We start from the raw sequence: 19,570 nt of genomic DNA on the forward strand, positions 1-19,570 counted from the left end.
TTGTTGCAGGGCCAGCTCTGGTGGGATCTCCTGCCTGCCTCCCTGCCACTGCACCCAGCTTTGTCAGCTAACAGTACCATCGCCCCCTTAGATCTGTGTTTTCACACCTTACCCATCCATATCTCTATGTCTCCCTCTCCCTGACTCTGTCTGAAGAAGGGTCTTGACCCTAAACATCCTTGCCCATGATACTGCCCATCCCGCAGGGTTACTCCAGCACTGTGTCTATCTTCAGTGTAAACCAGCATCTATCTGCAGTTCCTTCTTATACATTTTGTCAGGAAGCCGTCGCCCCTCATTAACTAGTCGCCTCACAGGTGGGTGAAGCTAGCCTTGAGCAGGCCATGGTGAATGGTACAGAGATATGTGGCTGTAACGGTCTGTGTGGGAATGACCACATCATTCCTGGTATTAGATGTTAGAACTCCCAGAGCCTCCCTCATCACCAGGTAGGACAGGTGGAAACACATTGTACAGGTGTGGGATTTACCTGTGAGTGCTTAATCTGGAGGTCCAAGAGAGCTACAGTGCATGAGTGGTCTTTATGGCACCAGTGCATTGGAAAATCTACCTTTGCAGAATTATTACATATTGTGCTTCTCCATATCACCATCAGCTTCAGATGTTACCTGATGCTGGCAGGGTCAGCGGTGGATGTGAGATGCGAATAGTATGGAGGTCTTTTATTGTCACGTGTACCAATTAAGGTACAGTGATATGTGAATTACCATACAGCCATATGGTGGAGAAAAAAACAATAAGACATAACTACATAAAAGTTCACGTAAACATCCACCACGCGGATTCCCCATATTCCTCACTGTGATGAAAGCAGAAAAGTCCAATCTTCTTCCTCTTTATTCTCCCGCGTTGGGGCGGTCGAAGCTCCTGCGGCTTGGAATTCCCGAAGTCGGTCTCTGACCAGAGACCGCGCGAGGGCTCCATGATGTTAAGTCCGCAAGCACCCATGGTTGGAGTCAGTCGATCCCCGGCAAACGGGATGATGTTGAGTCCGCAGGCTCCGCGATGTGTTGAGTCCGCAGGCTCCTCGCGGTGGAATTCTCAAAGATCGGTCTCCAGCAAAGGCCACCAACTCCTCGTTGTTAGGCTGCAGTGCGGACGGAGATACGATACGGAAACAAATGTCATTTCCGATGCGATAAGAGATTCTCTAACCCCATCCCACTACCCCCCACATAAAACAACCTAGAGAACACTAAAAACATACATTTAACACATACTATTAAAACCCAAAGAAGGAAGGGACAGACAGACTGTTGGTGAGGCAGCCATTGCTGGCGCTGATTATACTGATGCTGGCAGGATCGGGGCGGATGTGAGATGCGGCTAGTATGGAGATACCTGCACAGGAAACGGAGTACTTTTATGTAAAGATGCATGATAAGGTGCAAGGTAAAGCCAGCAAAGTCTGATCTGGGACAGTCCGAGGGTCACCTGAGAGGTAGATAGTGGTTCAGGACCGCTCTCTAGTTGTGCTAGGATGATTCAGTTGCTGATAACAGCTGGGAAGAAACTGTCCCTGAATCTGGGGGGGTGTGCGTTTTCACACTTCTATACTTTCACCTGATGGGAGAGGGGAGAAGAGGGGGTCGAGTAACTTGTGGGAACAGTTTCTTGCAAGTATTTGTAGTAAACGTGAAGAATCCCAGTGACTTGTGTCAACACAGAAGGATTAGCATTTGACAAATTTGTTCAGGTCATAAAGTCATCCCTGTAAAACGCAGAGCTCAGCAATAAATGTATGAAAGTTGACCATTAGGAATGAATACCCCATAAACATATAACCTCACTTTATGTTTGTGGATAATAAAGCAGCTGTTTATTACTGCCATAGGAATCCAAAAATACACTTCAGCTTTTGACGATCACATAAACTTTGGCAGGCAGAAAATACTTTGTAACCTAAATGTTCCAGCACAAAGAGAACCAATAACGGTTGTAGTTGCAAGTAACTGTACTGCACCAAACTGTACAGAGGAAGATGTATACATGCCGCCACTTGGTAGATATTTTACAGTGCGTGGGGGTCAGCGCAGGTTATGGGTCACTTGTTTGTTTCCCTCGTGGCTTTGAGGTAGAGGTTGTAAGTTTGAGTCTGATATTCCAGTGCTGCAGTAACGGACCCACGTTTCCCCATCCCTCCGACAACACAACCTCATGGTGCTGCCCCTGGAGTGCCGACACCGACACACTCACCGTGCTGCCCCTAGAGTGCCGACACCGACACACTCACCGTGTTGGTCATAGAGTGCCGACACTCACACTCACCGTGTTGGTCATAGAGTGCCGACACCGACACACTCACCGTGTTGGTCATAGAGTGCCGACAATGACACACTCACCGTGTTGGTCCTAGAGTGCCGACACTGACACACTCACCGTGTTGGTCATAGAGTGCCGACACCGACACACTCACCGTGTTGGTCATAGAGTGCCGACACTGACACACTCACACCGTGTTGGTCATAGAGTGCCGACACCGACACACTCACCGTGTTGGTCATAGAGTGCCGACACTGACACACTCACCGTGTTGGTCATAGAGTGCCGACACCGACACCGACTCACCGTGTTGGTCATAGAGTGCCGACACCGACACACTCACCGTGTTGGTCATAGAGTGCCGACACCGACACACTCACCGTGTTGGTCCTAGAGTGCCGACACTGACACACTCACCGTGCTCGTCCTAGAGTGCCAAAACCGACACCGACACACTCACCGTGTTGGTCCTAGAGTGCCGACTGTTAGTGCCGACAGTGCCGACACCGACACACTCACCGTGTTGGTCCTAGAGTGCCGACACCGACACACTCACCGTGTCGGTCCTAGAGTGCCGACACCGACACACTCACCGTGTTGGTCATAGAGTGCCGACACCGACACCGACACACTCACCGTGTTGGTCCTAGAGTGCCGACACCGACACACTCACCGTGTTGGTCATAGAGTGCCGACACTGACACACTCACCGTGTTGGTCATAGAGTGCCGACACTGACACACTCACCGTGTTGGTCATAGAGTGCCGACACCGACACTGACACACTCACCGTGTTGGTCATAGAGTGCTGACATCGACACACTCACCGTGTTGGTCATAGAGTGCCGACACTGACACACTCACCGTGTTGGTCATAGAGTGCCGACACTGACACACTCACCGTGCTGCCCCTAGAGTGCCGACACCGACACTACACACTCACCGTGCTGCCCCTAGAGTGCCGACACCGACACTACACACTCACCGTGCTGCCCCTAGAGTGCCAACACCGACACTGACACACTCACCGTGCTGCCCCTCTACACAACCTCATCGTGCCGGGTTTGGCACAGAATATCCTCTCTCTCCCAGGGGCTTTAGAGGGTGGGAGGTCACCTACAGGTAGTGGGTCAAAGGCCTTCAATGCACAGTAAAGGGGAATGGGAGCATCCCTCCCACGTGTAGGACCTACAACCCTACACAGTAAAGGGGAGTGGGACCTACATGGGGGTCAAGTGAAGGGCTGTGGAAGCAGGCAGCAGTTGAAGTGGACCACTTGGAGAAGGATGAACTGCTGCGCCATGATCATATTGAATGGTGTTGCTGGCTCGAAGGGCCGAATGGCCTACTCCTGCACCTGTTGGCTATTGTTAATAGCCTCATGCACGGTGAGTTTCATGAACACATCGTCAAATCCCCTGCCCTCAGGACGCTGAGCGCCCACACAACAAGACTAAAAACAGCTTCTACCATAGAGCTGTGACACTACTGAACTCTATCCCCCTCCCACACTGATTCCCCCCTCTCTCACACACCCGCCCATACTCCTACCCCTCCCACACTGATCCCCCCCCTCTCTCACACACCCGCCCATACTCCTATATGTTTATAGTCTAATTTTTTTAATAGTTCTTTTTTAAACGTATTTTATACTCATATTCCTGTGCAGCTGGAGGACTGCTCCAACAAAATGTTGTTGTCTTGTACAATGACAATAAAGATTATTATTATTATATTATTAAATCCCATCTGTGCCCAATCCTCCATAATACATACACTCCCAGCAGCAATGTACTTCAACATCCCGAAGATAGACACGAAATGCTGGAGTAACTCAGCGGGACAGGCAGCATCTCTGGAGAAAACTAATGGGTGACATTTCAGGTCGAGACCCTTCTTCAGTCTGAGGAGGAGTCTCGACCCGAAACGTCACCCATCCCTTCTCTCCAGAGATGCTGCCTGTCCCGCTGAGTTACTCCAGCTTTTTGTGTCTATCTTCGGTTTAAACCAGCATCTGCGGTTCTGTATTACACACTTGAACATCCCACTGGCTTTGCAACTACCGTGTTTCTGGTTTAAAAATACACTGGATTTTTTTATAGCACATCATAAAAATCTGTAAAATAGTTGATATCATGTTAATTCCTCACATGCACAGTATTTTCAGCCCATATTGGTTATCAAAACACGAACATCTACAGTTTCCTGTCAATGTTTGGTATAAAATATTAAATTAATTGTAAACTTGAGATAGCTATTCAACATTTATGATATATACTAAATATTAGATGTTATATTTCCAGGAGGTGAGTCATAGGATACCGATCCTCTGTCCAACTCTTATACCCATGGGACTTATCCAGTAGACACAAGGAACTGCAGATGTTGGTTTACAAAAAAGGCACAAAGTGCTGGAGTAACTCAGCAGGTCAGGCTGTCTCACCAGTTATCTGGATGGGCCTGTTGAGCTTTGGTCACCCCTCCCCCCCTGAAGCTAATGGTGTTACATACTGACGCTAATGACATTGGACATGAAGGGGAAGACACTGCACCCTCTCACTTACATTGCCAATTTACCCCATGCAATATTTAAGCAAGGAACTTGGAATAGAAGCTGCACACGATACCATGGTGACGTTTATGTCCCTGGGAGATTATGTCTGCAATCTTAGAACAATGTGCGATGGTGCACATCATAAGATCAAGTGATAGGAGCAGAATTAGGCCATTTGGCCCATCAAGTCTACTCCACCATGCAATCTTAGCTGATCTATCTCTCCCTCCTAACCCCATACTCCTGCCTTCTCCCCATAATCCCTGACACCCGTACTAATCAAGAGTCTATCGATCTCTACCTTAAATTTATCCACTGACTTGGCCTCCACAGCCGTCTGTGGCAATGAATTCCACAGATTCACCACCCTCTGACAAAATAAATTCCTCCTCAGCTCCCTCCTTAAATAACATCCTTTAATTCTAAGACTAAGACCTAGACTCTCCCACGAGTGGAAACATCCTCTCCACATCCACACTATCCAAGCCTTTCACTATTCTGTATGTTCATGATGCCAAGACCACCACTAATGTGCCTGTACGTGATCCACACCCCTCCATTCCCTGCATATCCATGTGCCGATATAAAAGTCTCTTCAATGTCACTACCGTAACAGTGCTAGCCTGGATTTAATAGTCACGTAAACCTTCCCACGGTATCTGCCAAATATCCAACACTGCAAGACACAATGCCCTGGGGTGCACTAGATATTGCTCCTGTTAATACTAGTCTCATCAAGCAAATTGGATGAGAGCATCAATTCTTACGACCCTGTAAGTCTCTGGAGCTGATGATGAATAACGGGCAGAGTGCAACAATGCACAGGTCGCCAAATCGAACCACATGGTTACACCGATGTACACAGAGCAAGTAATTGGTGACTCCAGTCCAGCTACAATGCTGATGTGGTGCATCACAGACAGAGACTGAGACTGTAGTACAGGACAAATACTGGCCCTTCCATAGCCCCTGTACTAACCACAACAAGAGCTCTGAGTTACACCGGGTTAGTGAGAATGGAAGTGCATCAGACAAAATGTGTAGCAAAGAACTGCAGATGCTGGTTTAAACAGAAGATAGACACAAAATGCTGGAGTAGCGGCTCTGACTAAGCCCACTTGCCTGAAGAATTGTGCTTCATACACTGAGAATTCTGCTAATCAAACAACCCTCCTATGTACTCGTGTAGGAAGGAACTGCGGATGCTGATTTACACTGAAGATAAACACAAGATGCTGGAGTAACTCAGCGGGAAGAAGGGTCTCAACCCGACATGTCACCCATTCCTTCTATCCAGGGATGCTGTCTGCCCCACTGAGTTAATCTAGCATTTTGTGTCGATCTTCCCATGTACCTGTTGCTCTGACAAAGTTTAGAAGGTTTGCTTAATCTAATTAATGAATAGATGTATCATTTACCTTGGGTAACTTGGTTTCCTTTGCAACTAATATGATTCTTTCAATTAAGCATAACAATGATTTTATTAGCACATCCCTCAGTGTGACAGTGGCTGACATAATTTCATTGCCATCACCATATTGCTCCAGTTTAAGGTATGATGCCTGATTAATTATTGTTTTGATGTATTGTGTGCACAAACTATTCACTACTTGACATATGTAATTTTTAATTCTATGTCTAATATTCTCATTGGTGGAAAACATGCTGGGTTGCAATTACCTCCAGTAAAATATGATTTAATTATGGGGACAATGTGACACGTTGTACAATATACTGAAAGACAAATTTGTAGGAAAATATCTCTCTTCAGGTAGGTAAATAATATGTGGTGATGATGGATGATCCCGAGGTTAGAAATAAAAGCAGCATCTGTTATGAAGCAGAGATTCACACCTGCAGAAATACTCCTCAAAAATTACACTGATTAGTATTTTGAAATGTTGCCGCACCTTGTGGACTATTGTTTTAACTCCAGTAACTACTTTTAATCTCGTGGATAACATCAGCTCCAAACAAGATAGAAATTATTTCAAATTGTGGTTCTTAAACTTCAGCAGAAATCCTTGTCTGCTCTTGAGGTTCTTCATTCATGTTCTTTATAGCCCGTGCTACACTATATTGGGTAATGCCGATTTTCCCTTACAGAATTCATAAATCCCTACTAAAAGTAAGGGATAAGAATAAAAATGTATTCTGACAAAACTTATGTAAAGAAACAAGCACAAATGAATCAACTCCTGTTTCTCGATGCTTGTGCGGGTGACACGAGGTGTTATGGAACAAGGCAGAAGGTTTTCACACACAACCACCTTGGAAGTAGGTTGCTCTGGGGAGATACTCTTTGACTATACTGACACTACTGAGGCCGTTTTACACTTTAGTTGTTGCAATTCACTGTCAAAAATGTCACAGTCAGCAACTTCTCTATGGATAGGAAAGTATTTAGAGGAATATGGGCCAAAGGTGGGATTCAATTCAAAGGTGGGAACATGGGACCATAGAGTCCTCCAGCGTGGAATCAGGCCCTTCGGCCCAACTTGCCCACACCGCCCAACATGTCCCAGTTACCCTATTCCCACTTGCCTGCGTTTGGCCCGTATCCCTCCTAACCATGTACCTGTCTAAATGCTTCTGACCCGCTCAGGTGGAATCTGTGGTATTAGAATGCAGTCATAGATGAGATTAAATGAGAAAACATGATACCAAAATATATCACAAATATATCATAGTTTCTGTCCCTCAGCAATAGTTAGACTAAATGCTGCGCTGTTTTATGGTCACTCTGTATACCTTCTATAGTGTGAGGTGAGATAACACTGGTTATCCCAGCTAGCACCATGTGTTGTGTTCTGCTGTGATCTGGGAGCTCCCTCAAGTCATTCCAGATATTCCTGTACTTGTTTATTGGGCCTGAGCTGCCAAGTTGTGAAGTGATGGAGGCTGTGGCTTTGGGAAGTATTGATCCTGAGAGATAAAGAGCCCGGGCCGTTTATAGACGATCGATCGATGGCTGCAAACATACTTTGTGTTGCTGGAGGGAATTCACATTTATTACTCAGTATGCAGATGTTTATTAAACCAATTTAGTAGCTCGCATTTGTTACTTAGAGCTTCTCAAAAGATGCACATTTAGCACTCTGGAGAGCAAATTACATCATAATAGTGCTCTTAGTTGTTGCACAATGGAAAGATAAAATCCAAATGTTGCGATTACTCCCAATACTTATTGTTCAGCATTTCATACCGGCTGTACTTGGACTAAATAATCTGCATTCATCTAGAGGGAGACCTCAACAATGTTAGAGTGTTACACTTCACTCGGACACTGAGACTATGCATAAAGGGCCTGTCCCACTGTACGAGGTAATTCAAGAGTTCTCCCGAGTTTCCCGATTCGAACTCGGAGAATTACGGTAATAGCCATGCGTAGGTACTCGGGGCTCTCGTGGACATTTTCCACAGTGCTGAAAAAACTTTACCGAGCACCTGCCGTTAGCATTATGAGCCGCTACGAGACATCCATGAGCTCTGACGTTGCCGCTACGTACATTCTACGTCTTACCACGAGTTTGATTCTTTTTAAACTCGGGAGAGTCTTGAATGACCTCGTACAGTGGGGCAGGCCATTCAGCCTACTTTCACCTCTGGAAGGTCATACACTGCTGCCCATACATTAACCCATCATACACATTGGTGCCTAGACCTTAATGTGTAGAAGGGTCTCGACCCGAAACGTGTCCCATCCCTTCTCTCCGCAGATGCTGCCTGGCCCGCTGAGTTACTCCAGCATTTTGTGCCCATAACTTAACCTACTTTACTACACTGCTGCCCATACATTAACCTGCCTTCTATGCAATACTCACACATGGCTTTCTTAGTCACACTTGTCTAACTCACCGATCACATCCGACAAGCCTATTACATAATATCTGAGAGTTTGGAGCTGGCTGCACTATTACTTATTACAAGGAATTTGTTCAACAAAAGTTCTTCTGTCCTAGCTTTAAAGTAACTTCCTATTTGTGTATGCACAATTATGTTCCCCCACAAGACATTATACAGAGTTGTTTACAGATCTTGTCAGAAATACTTTAAATCAAAATACCATGATTGTGGTACTGTGCCCATTTAAAGCGATGTATTCAGTTCAATGTATAATGTAAACCATTTTAAATGTGTGGTGACTGGCGTGGTTTTAAATGAGCCAAACAAATGTTGCCGTAGCGGCCTCCACAGTTGAAGCAGTAACTGTGTTCTTAAAGGGCCTGTCCCACTTACGCAATTTTTTTCGGCTACTTGCCGGCACCCGTCATAGTCGCAGCTGGTCGCCGAAAATCCAGCGGCGACCAGAAAAAGGCACGACTTTGTGGGCGACTACTCACGGCTATACAGGCGCCAGTCACCCTGCAACATGTCGACACGTGACGCCTACATGGCCGTGAGTAGTCCCAAACAGTCGCACCTTTTTCTGGTCGCTGACGAATTTTCAACATGCTGAAGATTTACGGCGACCTGCTGCGACTATGACGGGTGCCGGCAAGTCACCGAAATAAATTGCGTAAGTGGGCAGGTCCTTAAGGGACAATGGTGTCCAATTACTGCCGGGACGTTACATGTAAACAAGTTTTTTGTGGAAATCCAAAACAGTTTGTTTTTCTGCCTGTCAATTGCTGAACTCTTAGGGGATTCTCTAGTTCCCAATCGAAATCGACAAGTATAATGTAAATAGTGTTCCTTTGGACAGAGGGGCCTGTGTCCATGCTGTATGACTCCATGTCTCTATTGCAGCTGTCTTACATGGAAACATAGAAAATAGGTGCAGGAGTAGGCCATTCGGCCCTTCGAGCCTACACCGCCATTCAATATGATCATGGCTGATCATCCAACTCAGTATCCCGTACCTGCCTTCTCTCCATACCCTTTGATCCCCTTAGCCACACAAGGGCCACATCTAACTCCCTCTTAAATATAGCCAATGAACTGTGGCCTCGACTACCCTCTGTGGCAGAGAGTTCCAGAGATTCACCACTCTCTGTGTGAAAAAAGTTCTTCTCATCTCGGTTTTAAAGGATTTCCCCCTTATCCTTAAGCTGTGACCCCTTGTCCTGGACTTCCCCAACATCGGGAGCAATCTTCCTGCATCTAGCCTGTCCAACCCCTTAAGAATTTTGTAAGTTTCTATAAGATCCCCTCTCAATCTCCTAAATTCTAGAGAGTATAAACCAAGTCTATCCAGTCTTTCTTCATAAGACAGTCCTGACATCCCAGGAATCAGTCTTGACTGGTGTTCTACTTGCTTATCCGTCCAGAAGTCTTTTGCTGTCTCCTCTATTGACCAATTATTCTTATTTTATACTGGCAGTAAGTTTTAATAGTTCAACTTTTAATATGGCAATTTAAACCGATCCACAACCGGTGAGCAGAAGGCTAGACACACAGTGTTGCCTCTGGGTAGTAGGCTGGCTTCAGCAAGATCTGACTGGTGATGTACCTCATTATACAAATGGTTGTTTAAAAAAAAATCATCTAAATGACTTAGCAAACTGCCAAGAAAAGTAACCTTGCTGATCTGATTCACTGTTCTTCTGGTAAAATGGTTCCTTTATCAACTTCAGTGTTTTCAACTATTACAAAATGCACCTTTTTAATTAGTACCTACAAAATATACCGGGTAAGGAATGGTGGTTTGGCTAATAAGCCAGTTGAAGCAATGCTGCCAGACCAGTCCCACTATCCAGCAGTAAGTTCATAACCATTCAAACCTTGTCATCTACACATCTAGGTGCTTTTTAAATGTGATAGAGGTCTGCCTCCACTGTGATTTCTGGGTCATCGTTTCCCTCATGTCTCCTCTAATCCATCTGTCCATAACTTTACATCTACAGCTCCAGCTCCAGGCCCAACTGCTGAGGGAAATCGGAGCTTCGTAATTGCTCTGTTTTGTCCCTCATAACTTTGAACTCTTCAATCAAATCTTCCCTCAGGCTTCTCTGTTCCAAAGTTCTCTGGTCCAACCTATCTAAACTTTCCTCACTGCTAAAGTAGAAAGGAGAATGTCCACATAAGCCTCCTCTGCACCCTCTCACTCATATCATCGCATCTTATCTGTGGTGTGCTGGCTACAACTCTAAACCACAAGCTGCAAGTGATCTAACAACTCGAGCATAATCTGCCTGCTCATGTATTCTATAAGAATCCCATATCTCAAAATGTATGCAGGGAATGGACCAATAATATATTTGAATGAGTAAACTTTCACCTTGTGTGATGCAGAATTTGACAAAGAATGACAACCTCGTTGAAAGGAACTTTCCAGCCCCTTGTCTATTTTTGGAACCTGCCTGCGTTTCCAGTCCCCTTGGCTAGTTTTACAAAGCTGCTGCCCCGGGTGCGGAAATCACTATCAAAACATGGGGGAGGGGGGGGGGGAACACAATTTCTTGGTAATCGCATGCGTATGTGCACGCTCGGAGGCTTCGGCCGTGGGCCCTGTGGACGGTAACATCGGGAGCTGACCTGGTTGGTGACCGACTCCAAACTCCAGCAACAGCAGCTTCATCCGCCCGAATCGTGGGGCTTGAATCGGCCCGTTTGCGGGGCCTTTCATCGCCCGGCATGGGTTAAAACCGGCCGCGGGATCTTCCATCCGTCCACGGGGGCTTCAACATCGGGAGCCTCGATGGCCTTGACGCAGCAATTTGACCGCGGGGCGGTGGAAGATCCCGCGGCCGATTTTAAGCCGCGCCGGGCGATGAAAGGCCCCACGAACGGGCCGATTCAAGTTCCGCTCTATGATCTTTGCTCCACCAGGACGTCTCCCTCCTCCAATCACCGCGCTCTATGCTCAGTCCCACCCCCCTACTTCCGCCTCTGACCAACACTTCCCTCCTCCAATCATCGCGCTGAATCATCATGTCCCGACCCCCCCATTGCCTGCTGACCAACGTCTCTCTTGTCCAATCGACGCCCTCGATCATCAGTCCCACCCCCACTGTCTCGCGGAAAGCAGAGATTTTTAATAGATTTTTTTTTCACCGAATTTTAAAATCCAGATTACAAAACATAGTACCCCACCTCTCAACATTGTACCCCACCTCTCAAAACATGGGGGCGTCTCTCCTCCTCTGTTCCCCCCTCTGGGATTTCCGCCCATGCTGCTGCTGGCTGCTTGTTATCAGCTCTGACCAACATCAGTACCTACTTTTTATTTCCCATATTTTCTACCACTCATTCGTGTCAAAAACAGCGCGTTGTGTGCAACTGGTAGCAGACAAAATTGACAATCAATTCTCCGTACTCTGCTTGTTGTGGCTGCAATCATCATATCTGTCCAAACTGTAATCAAGCTGTTTGTTCCATAATCAGTATTACTACTCTGCAAACATTACTACTTGGCACAAAGACACACAATCAGATTGATATTTATAAACTAATAATAGTGTAACGTTATAGTCTATGCTATGAGAAGTTCCTCTTTAATTTGTCAATTAGCCAAACAATAGTTGGAATAAAGTCTGTAACATCATGGACCATCTCCATGACTACTCATTATCCAGAGATATTTATTCCAGCATATTACTGCTTAGTATTCTGGTCAAACATAACATAGCAGGAAGATCAGATCTCCATTATTGAAATTAATATTCACAAGTTAACACATGATTTTAGTTTAGTTTAGAGATACAGTACGGACCAGGCCCTTCGACCCACTGAGTCCGTGCTGACCAGCGATCCCCGCACATTAACACTACACGACTAGGGGACAATTTACAAAATTACCAAGCCAATTAGTCTACAAACCTGCATGTCTTTAGAGTGTGGGAGGAAACCGGAGATCTTGACTAATACCCACACTGGTCACGGGGAGAACGTACAAACTCCGTACAGACAGCACCCATAGTCAGGATGGAAGCCGGGTCCCTGCGGCAGCAACTATACCGCTGCACCACCATGCCGCCCACAGCTATGGTGCAGATTGAACAATATTGTGGGATTCCTGAATGGAACCAATGTTGTCCTTGGTCTACATGTTGTAATTTGGAAACATCACAAGGTGTAACATATGCAGCATGTTTCATACGTGAAGTAACGTTTGGTACAGTGACTTGTAGTTGACTGCAGTGGCCTTATTTCCTCTTGCATTCCACAACTCCTCAGTATTCTGTTTGTTATTTGTCTTTTCTAAAGAGAAAAGTCAAATTCAGATTAAGTTTCTTCTCCCTGTGGACAGGCATCCATGAAATTGTTGCACACATAATTTACACAATTAAATCGGTAAATGTAAAATCTGATATAGGTATAGTGATACTTTACATGTTAATGCCATGTGTAATTTCACATCCAGTGAAATCAGATTACAATTCAGCAAGCAGGACCTTCAATAGTTGCCCTTGTAACTCATTATCATTTGTACCCAATGCTCATTTTTTAGAAACTGCTTTAAGACTAGATCATGAATGTATGACACTTGTCCAAGTTGGGGTAATGCCACAAAATGCAATTTATTCTTGTTCAAATAACATGGAGTCGTATCTTAAATCATATTGAAATGTCTGAATAAAAAATAAATTACTGTAGAAAAATAAAAAGTTAGGTCATTTGTGCTTAGAATAACTAAAATGTCAGTTGTATTAAGTGCACATTGTGCCATTAATGCTAACCAGACAGCACTCTGCCCATTCCAGCATTAAAGCTGACCCTCGCATCTAATTCAAAGCTGAACATTTTAGTGAACAGCTCATCTCAGCTCATTTTTGTGATCTTACATTAGTATTTAGACCCCTTTTAATACATGTCGTAATATTCCTCCTAAATTATTGTAAAAGGGAAGTATGCGTGGATGTACGTTGGCATTTGAATTCAAAAATGCTTATAAAATGGCAATTAATTATCTAAGAGGTTTGTAGAACAGGAGAGTGCTTGTAAGGTCCAAAACTACATTAGAGGGACAGACACAAAAAGCTGGAGTAACTCAGCTGGACATTAGAGGGTGCAGGAGTTTCAGTAGAAGGGTTAGATCCATGGGACTTCAACACCAGGTTAACACCAGGAAACTGTGCTGTTTCATTGGAACAGAGGGATCATGAGGAGATTCCCCCGCCCTGAAGAATTTCTTTAGTCAGAGAGTAGTTCATCTGTGGAACTCATTGCCACAGAGGGCTGTGGAGGCCAAGTCAGTGGATATTTCTAAGGCAGAGATAGACAAGATTTTAATTAGATTGGGTGTCAAGGGTTATGGGGAGAAGGCGGGAACATGGGATTAGGTGGCAGATATCAACCATGATTGAATCGTGGGGTAGACTCGATGGGCCGAATGGCCTAATTCCACTCCTATAACGTGAACGTGAAGCTGATGGGTACCATACCCATCTTCTCCGCCCCTCCTCTTTCAGCATGTTCACTGGAGATGAGGAAATGATTTGCAGAGTCTGCTTGGTGACACAGCCAGCTACCATTTGCCTGTAACTTTAACCCCACTCTCTCTCTCTCTGAACCTGTCTTTGGTCTCTGACATTAGGTCTTACATAAGCCCAGGTAACAGCAATCTCGTCAGATTGAACGGTTTCACACGACCTGCCTTTCCACTTCACGCCCACTGGCCATTGAGAAGTCATAAACCAGCTATTATTGATCAGATTCTATATCTCCATAACTACCTCTTGACCAATTGGGCATTTTCTTATTTCAAGTTTACAGCATCCACTGTTTTGTACATTGCAGTTCCTGCATTGCTTTATTTCATCTTTCACCTAAGTTCATGCATGTCCTTTGTTGTGTATTCACAAGTTATAAAAGTAGAATTAGCCTCTGACTAAAGAAGTTCCTCCTCACCTCCTTTCTAAAAGAGCACCCTTTAATTCTGAGGCTGTGACCTCTGGTCCTAGACTCTCCCACCAGAGTGGTAACATCCTCTCCACATCCACTCTATCTATGCCTTGCATCTGTTGGCCAGCCCCACATCATCTATGCCATCCAGCCCCCCCCCCCCTTGTTCCCCACTCCATCTCAGGAAGTCCTCTTCTTATTGGCACTCTTTCCTTTTCCACAACTTAATAAATCTTTGATTTTTGATTAATTTTTTCTCAATTTTTAAGGTGTGTTTTTAACTTCCCGTTAATTTCCGACCTTGGTTTACAAATGCTAGGTTTTCTGTCCAGGAAACGGCAGGTGTGGCAATTCCTTGTGCTTGCACCATTGGAGCCCCTTGAGTCAACAACGGCAGGTGTGGCAATTCCTTGTGCTTGCACCATTGGAGCCCCTTGAGCCAACATGTCCCTTTCAACACTGACCTTTCTGTCCTGGGCCTCCTCCATTGTCAGAGTGAGGCCCAGCACTAATTGGAGGAACAGCACCTTATATTTCGCTTGGGCAGCTTACACCCCAGCAGTATGAACATTGACTTCTCTAACTTCAAGTAACCCGTGCTCTCCCCCTCCCTCTCCATCCGCCCCCCCCCCCTTCCCAGTTCTCCGACCAGACTGACTGTCTCTAACTACATTTGATCTCTGTTTGCTTTATTATCACCTTCTCCCAGCTAACAATGATCTATTCTACATTGTCCTTGATCATCATCCCCTTTGTCCTGTTTTCACACCTTACCCTCCCTTATCTATGTATCTCCCTCTCCCCTGACATCAGTCTGAAGAGAGTCTCGACCGAAAATGTCCCCACTCCTTCCCTCCAGAGATGTTGCCTGTCCCACTGAGTTACTCCAGCATTTTGTGTCTGTCTATGATACTAACCTGACTGTCCCCCAGAGTGTACTCATTGATTAGGTCTTGTCTTAAAATGAGTAAATGCATTTTCATGTCTAATAAAATACAAAGCTAACGTGACAGAGATTAATGGGCAGTAAAACGTCTTTGAATTTTATTTCATTTGAAATCGAGTTCTGTGAAGTGGCATCATTCTGTAAAGTGTTGATCACTGTTTAATATCTGTAAAAGGCACAGAATAATACTAGGCTGCATAATTCATAAAGTAAAGGCAAAATGGATAATATAGCCCCAATATTAAAATGTATTTTATAGCTAGCTGCAGGCTCATAAGTCAGTTCTCAAATTTGTCTTGCATGTTTTATTGAAACAAGATGAGAAATCTTGTGGTGCTTGATGAAAGAAATCATCTTTAGTGGCCAGACCATCATATATCGTGTAATAAAATATTCTTGTTGGAGATGGGGGGGTTTCCAACTGTATGAAATCTTTAATTAAGTTTTTAAACTTTTATTGTATGTGAAAGCAAAAACTCATGGGTCATAATCAATAATCAGTTGTTTACAATTCAAGCAATGTTTTATTTGCTTTCTGCCCTGGAAAAATAAATCCATTTTATTTACTAACTCCCCTGCTAGTTTTCCCAGGCTGTGGTTAGGAACGAGGTTGAACTTCAATGCACAGGGTTATATTATCATTCTTGCTAAAATAGTTTGTTTTAACGTGGCTAGGATAAATATAGCTTGAAGAAAAGAGTCTGGTATCCCTTCCTATAGTTGTCTTCAGTTAGAGTTGTTGGGTTCCCATTTGGTCCATGTCTCACCAATTTGCTCATCGGCACTGAACCCATTTGCCCACATTGGATGAATATCTTTCCCTGTCGTGGTTATTCAAGTGGCAATCTAAATGCCTCTCACCCAGCGTGATTGTATCTGATCCCACCACCTGCCCTGGCACTTCAGTCCAGGCCTCATACTCGCTGTGTAAAAACAACCGTGTCCTCACATGCCCTTTACAGCTGCTTTCTCTCACCTCAAACCTATATCCACTAGTTTTTGATGATAATCGTACCACGATAAAACGATTCTGTCTCTCGACTCGATCTGTGCCTCGTGTCATCTTAAATACGTGTATGAGGTCACCTCTCAGCTTCCTTCATTTCAGAGAAAACAAGCACAGCCGAGCAAGTCTTTCTCCTCAATTAAAGCCTGCCAAACCAGGCAATATCCCGGAGAATCTCCTGTGTACTCTGCCCAGTCACTGGGCCCCAGGGTAATCGCACCCTCCCAGGAGTGGGGTGACCACAACTGTACACAATGTGGTTGAACAAGTGTGTTATAAAGTTGCAACATATTCTCCCAAATTGTATGAAGGTAAGCTTGCCGTGTGACTTTGTCACCAATTACCTACCCATGTGGCCGGTTCCAATCTCTCTGTTCATCAGTTATGCTGCAATATATCTATATAACTAAAAGTCTCATCTTGACTGCTTCCTGTCTGCGCTGTAAAAACCGCTACCCTATATCGCTATGATTTTTGGCCATCTTATTCACAGTCCTCCTCCGCTTAGGCAGCCCCGAGGATTTTTCCCATTGATGAAAAATAAAAAAGTTATGAGTGTTTAAAAAATCTTGAGATCAGCTGATTGGTCCTCTCGCCTGTTAATCACCACGATGAAGGTAACGCCCCTTCCGGGGGGGGGGGGGGGGGGGCAGGACTATAAAACCCCGGATGCCTGGACGGGAGTCAGTCACTCTGGAAGATCGCGAGGGAGAGTCCACAACTGTGATTCAAAGCTGTGATTCAACTGATCTGTGAGTCTGCAATGTACTTGCAATAAATGATTTGTTAGCCCTTAATGACAATGTAATGAGTTGTTTGGCAATTTGGTGGCCTGCACTCTGCCTGAAATGCCATTAAACTAAATTTGGTGGCCTGCACTCTGCCCAAAATGCTATGAAACTGAATTTGGAGACCTGCACTCTGCTTGAAAAGCTGTAAAACTGAATTTGGTGGCTTACACTCTCTTGAAATGGAATTTCAAGGAATAAACGTGAGTGAACTGCCAGCACACCAGCCCTGAATGACCGATCTGCCAGCCCACCAGCCCTGAGTGACTAAGCTGGCAGCCCACCAGCCCTGAGTGACTAAGCTGGCAGCCCACCAGCCCTGAGTGACTAAGCTGCCAGCCCACCAGCCCTGAGTGGCTAAGCTGCCAGCCCACCAGGCCTGAGTGGCTAAGCTGGCAGCCCACCAGGCCTGAGTGACTAAGCTGGCAGCCCACCAGGCCTGAGTGACTGATCTGCCAGCCCAATAATCCATTTGGCCCACAATGTCCATACTAGCCCTCTGCATACCAGTCCCTTCGGCCCACAACACCCATACTAGCGCTCCAGAAAGCCCCCTCCTCCCAATATTGGAATTGGTGGAGAGGTGGAATATTGCTTTGGGGGACCAGCCCTCCCATGTCAACATGGGACCCAACGGGTCCCACTTAGTCTAGTAATATATTATTGTGCTGCTCAATAATAAGCCGTCATCTACATTCTGATCCACTCACTAAGTTATGCCAAGTAACAACTTGAAATATAAAACAGTGGAGAAAGTGGAAATGTGATTAGCTGGAGATAGCCAGCACGTTAGCCTCTGTACTTGGACAGGCTATTTGACCGACCATGTGCATGGCCTCTGTGATGCACCGATCTACACCAATCTCATGCAGCAGCAATGGGCTGCAGCCTTCAATCCACAGCAAGTTGTTAGATGCTTAAACACTGTGAGAGTTCATTAGTTCATGTCATAGGAGCAGAATGAGGCCATTCGGCCCCGAGTCTATTCCGCCATTCAATCATGTGTGATCTATCTTTCCCTCTCAACCTCATTCTCCTGCCTCCTCTCCATTCTTGTGTGACTGCCCCATCCATTCACCCCCGTGATAGTTAGACTGCCCCGTCCATTCACCCCCGTGCCAGTTAGACTGCCCCGTCCATTCACCCCCGTGATAGTTAGAGTGCCCCATCCATTCACCCCCGTGCCTGTTAGAGTGCCCCGTCCATTCACCCCTGTGCCAGTTAGAGTGCCCCGTCCATTCACCCCTGTGCCAGTTAGAGTGCCCCATCCATTCACCCCCGTGCCGGTTAGACTGCCCCATCCATTCACCCCCGTGCCAGTTAGACTGCCCCGTCCATTCTGTGTTCCAGATTCCAACCACCCTCTGGGTATAAACGTTCTTTCTCAGGTCCATTCTCAACCACACAACCCTAACCCTAAACCCAAGCCCTGTATTTACAGATGCCTCTCCTACGGGCTGGTGCCATGATTTCTACTTGTATAATCTCATTCACTGACTAGGGATCTCCTACAGTCAATGGGATGCTCTTGAGGTGTTGTCACTGAACAGTATATGAAGCACTGCTATCAATTTGCAAACAATTATGGCTGGATAATCAGATACTCTCTTAGAACAGAATCTGCTTCATCTCAGTTTATTTTTTGAAGTCACGAGCAACAACAAAGTTCCACAGATTGATTGTAAAATCCAAGCCAATATGTTATTGGGGAAGAGTAACACATTTTCCAAGGAAATCTATTTGACCTGAATACTTATTTATTAATTGTGCAGGTTTCTTTTGCATAGAGATTCCTGTTAATTATTTCCTGTGATGTATGATGTTGCATTATTCCAGAATTAATGGATTATTCTGCCTTTCCTACATGAGACAAATATAGTCTGTGATTAAAGGCAGCAATACTGTGTGCAAATTACCAAGGGGGTATTATTAGAAAATGAGCCATGTGTTATTCTCCCCCTTTTCCCAAAACAAAACCAGATGACAGTCACAGCAGGATTTGACAAATTGCCTTGATTGGATTATTCACATGTGGTATCTGCTGCTTAATTCCATAAATCACTGATGCAGCAATTTAGAAAGTCAGCAGAATCAGGCCTACCAGCGCCTGCTGTGGCCTTTTGCAAACTACTGGACATTTTATTTTGTCATTGCATTTAAATTCCAATTAGCATAACTTCCTTAGTGTGAAGACGGTCCAGTGAATG

At 45.2% G+C, this 19,570-nt stretch overlaps 1 protein-coding gene across 1 annotated transcript in view; it reads left to right on the top strand.

Moving 5' to 3' along the window:
* Positions 1 to 19,570, top strand: part of immp2l (inner mitochondrial membrane peptidase subunit 2) — a 213,240-nt gene that overhangs the window by 37,523 nt on the left and 156,147 nt on the right. The window lies entirely within an intron of this gene.

The sequence above is a fragment of the Leucoraja erinacea genome, chromosome 19 (genome assembly GCF_028641065.1).
Source record: "Leucoraja erinacea ecotype New England chromosome 19, Leri_hhj_1, whole genome shotgun sequence".
Lineage (NCBI taxonomy): Eukaryota > Metazoa > Chordata > Chondrichthyes > Rajiformes > Rajidae > Leucoraja > Leucoraja erinaceus.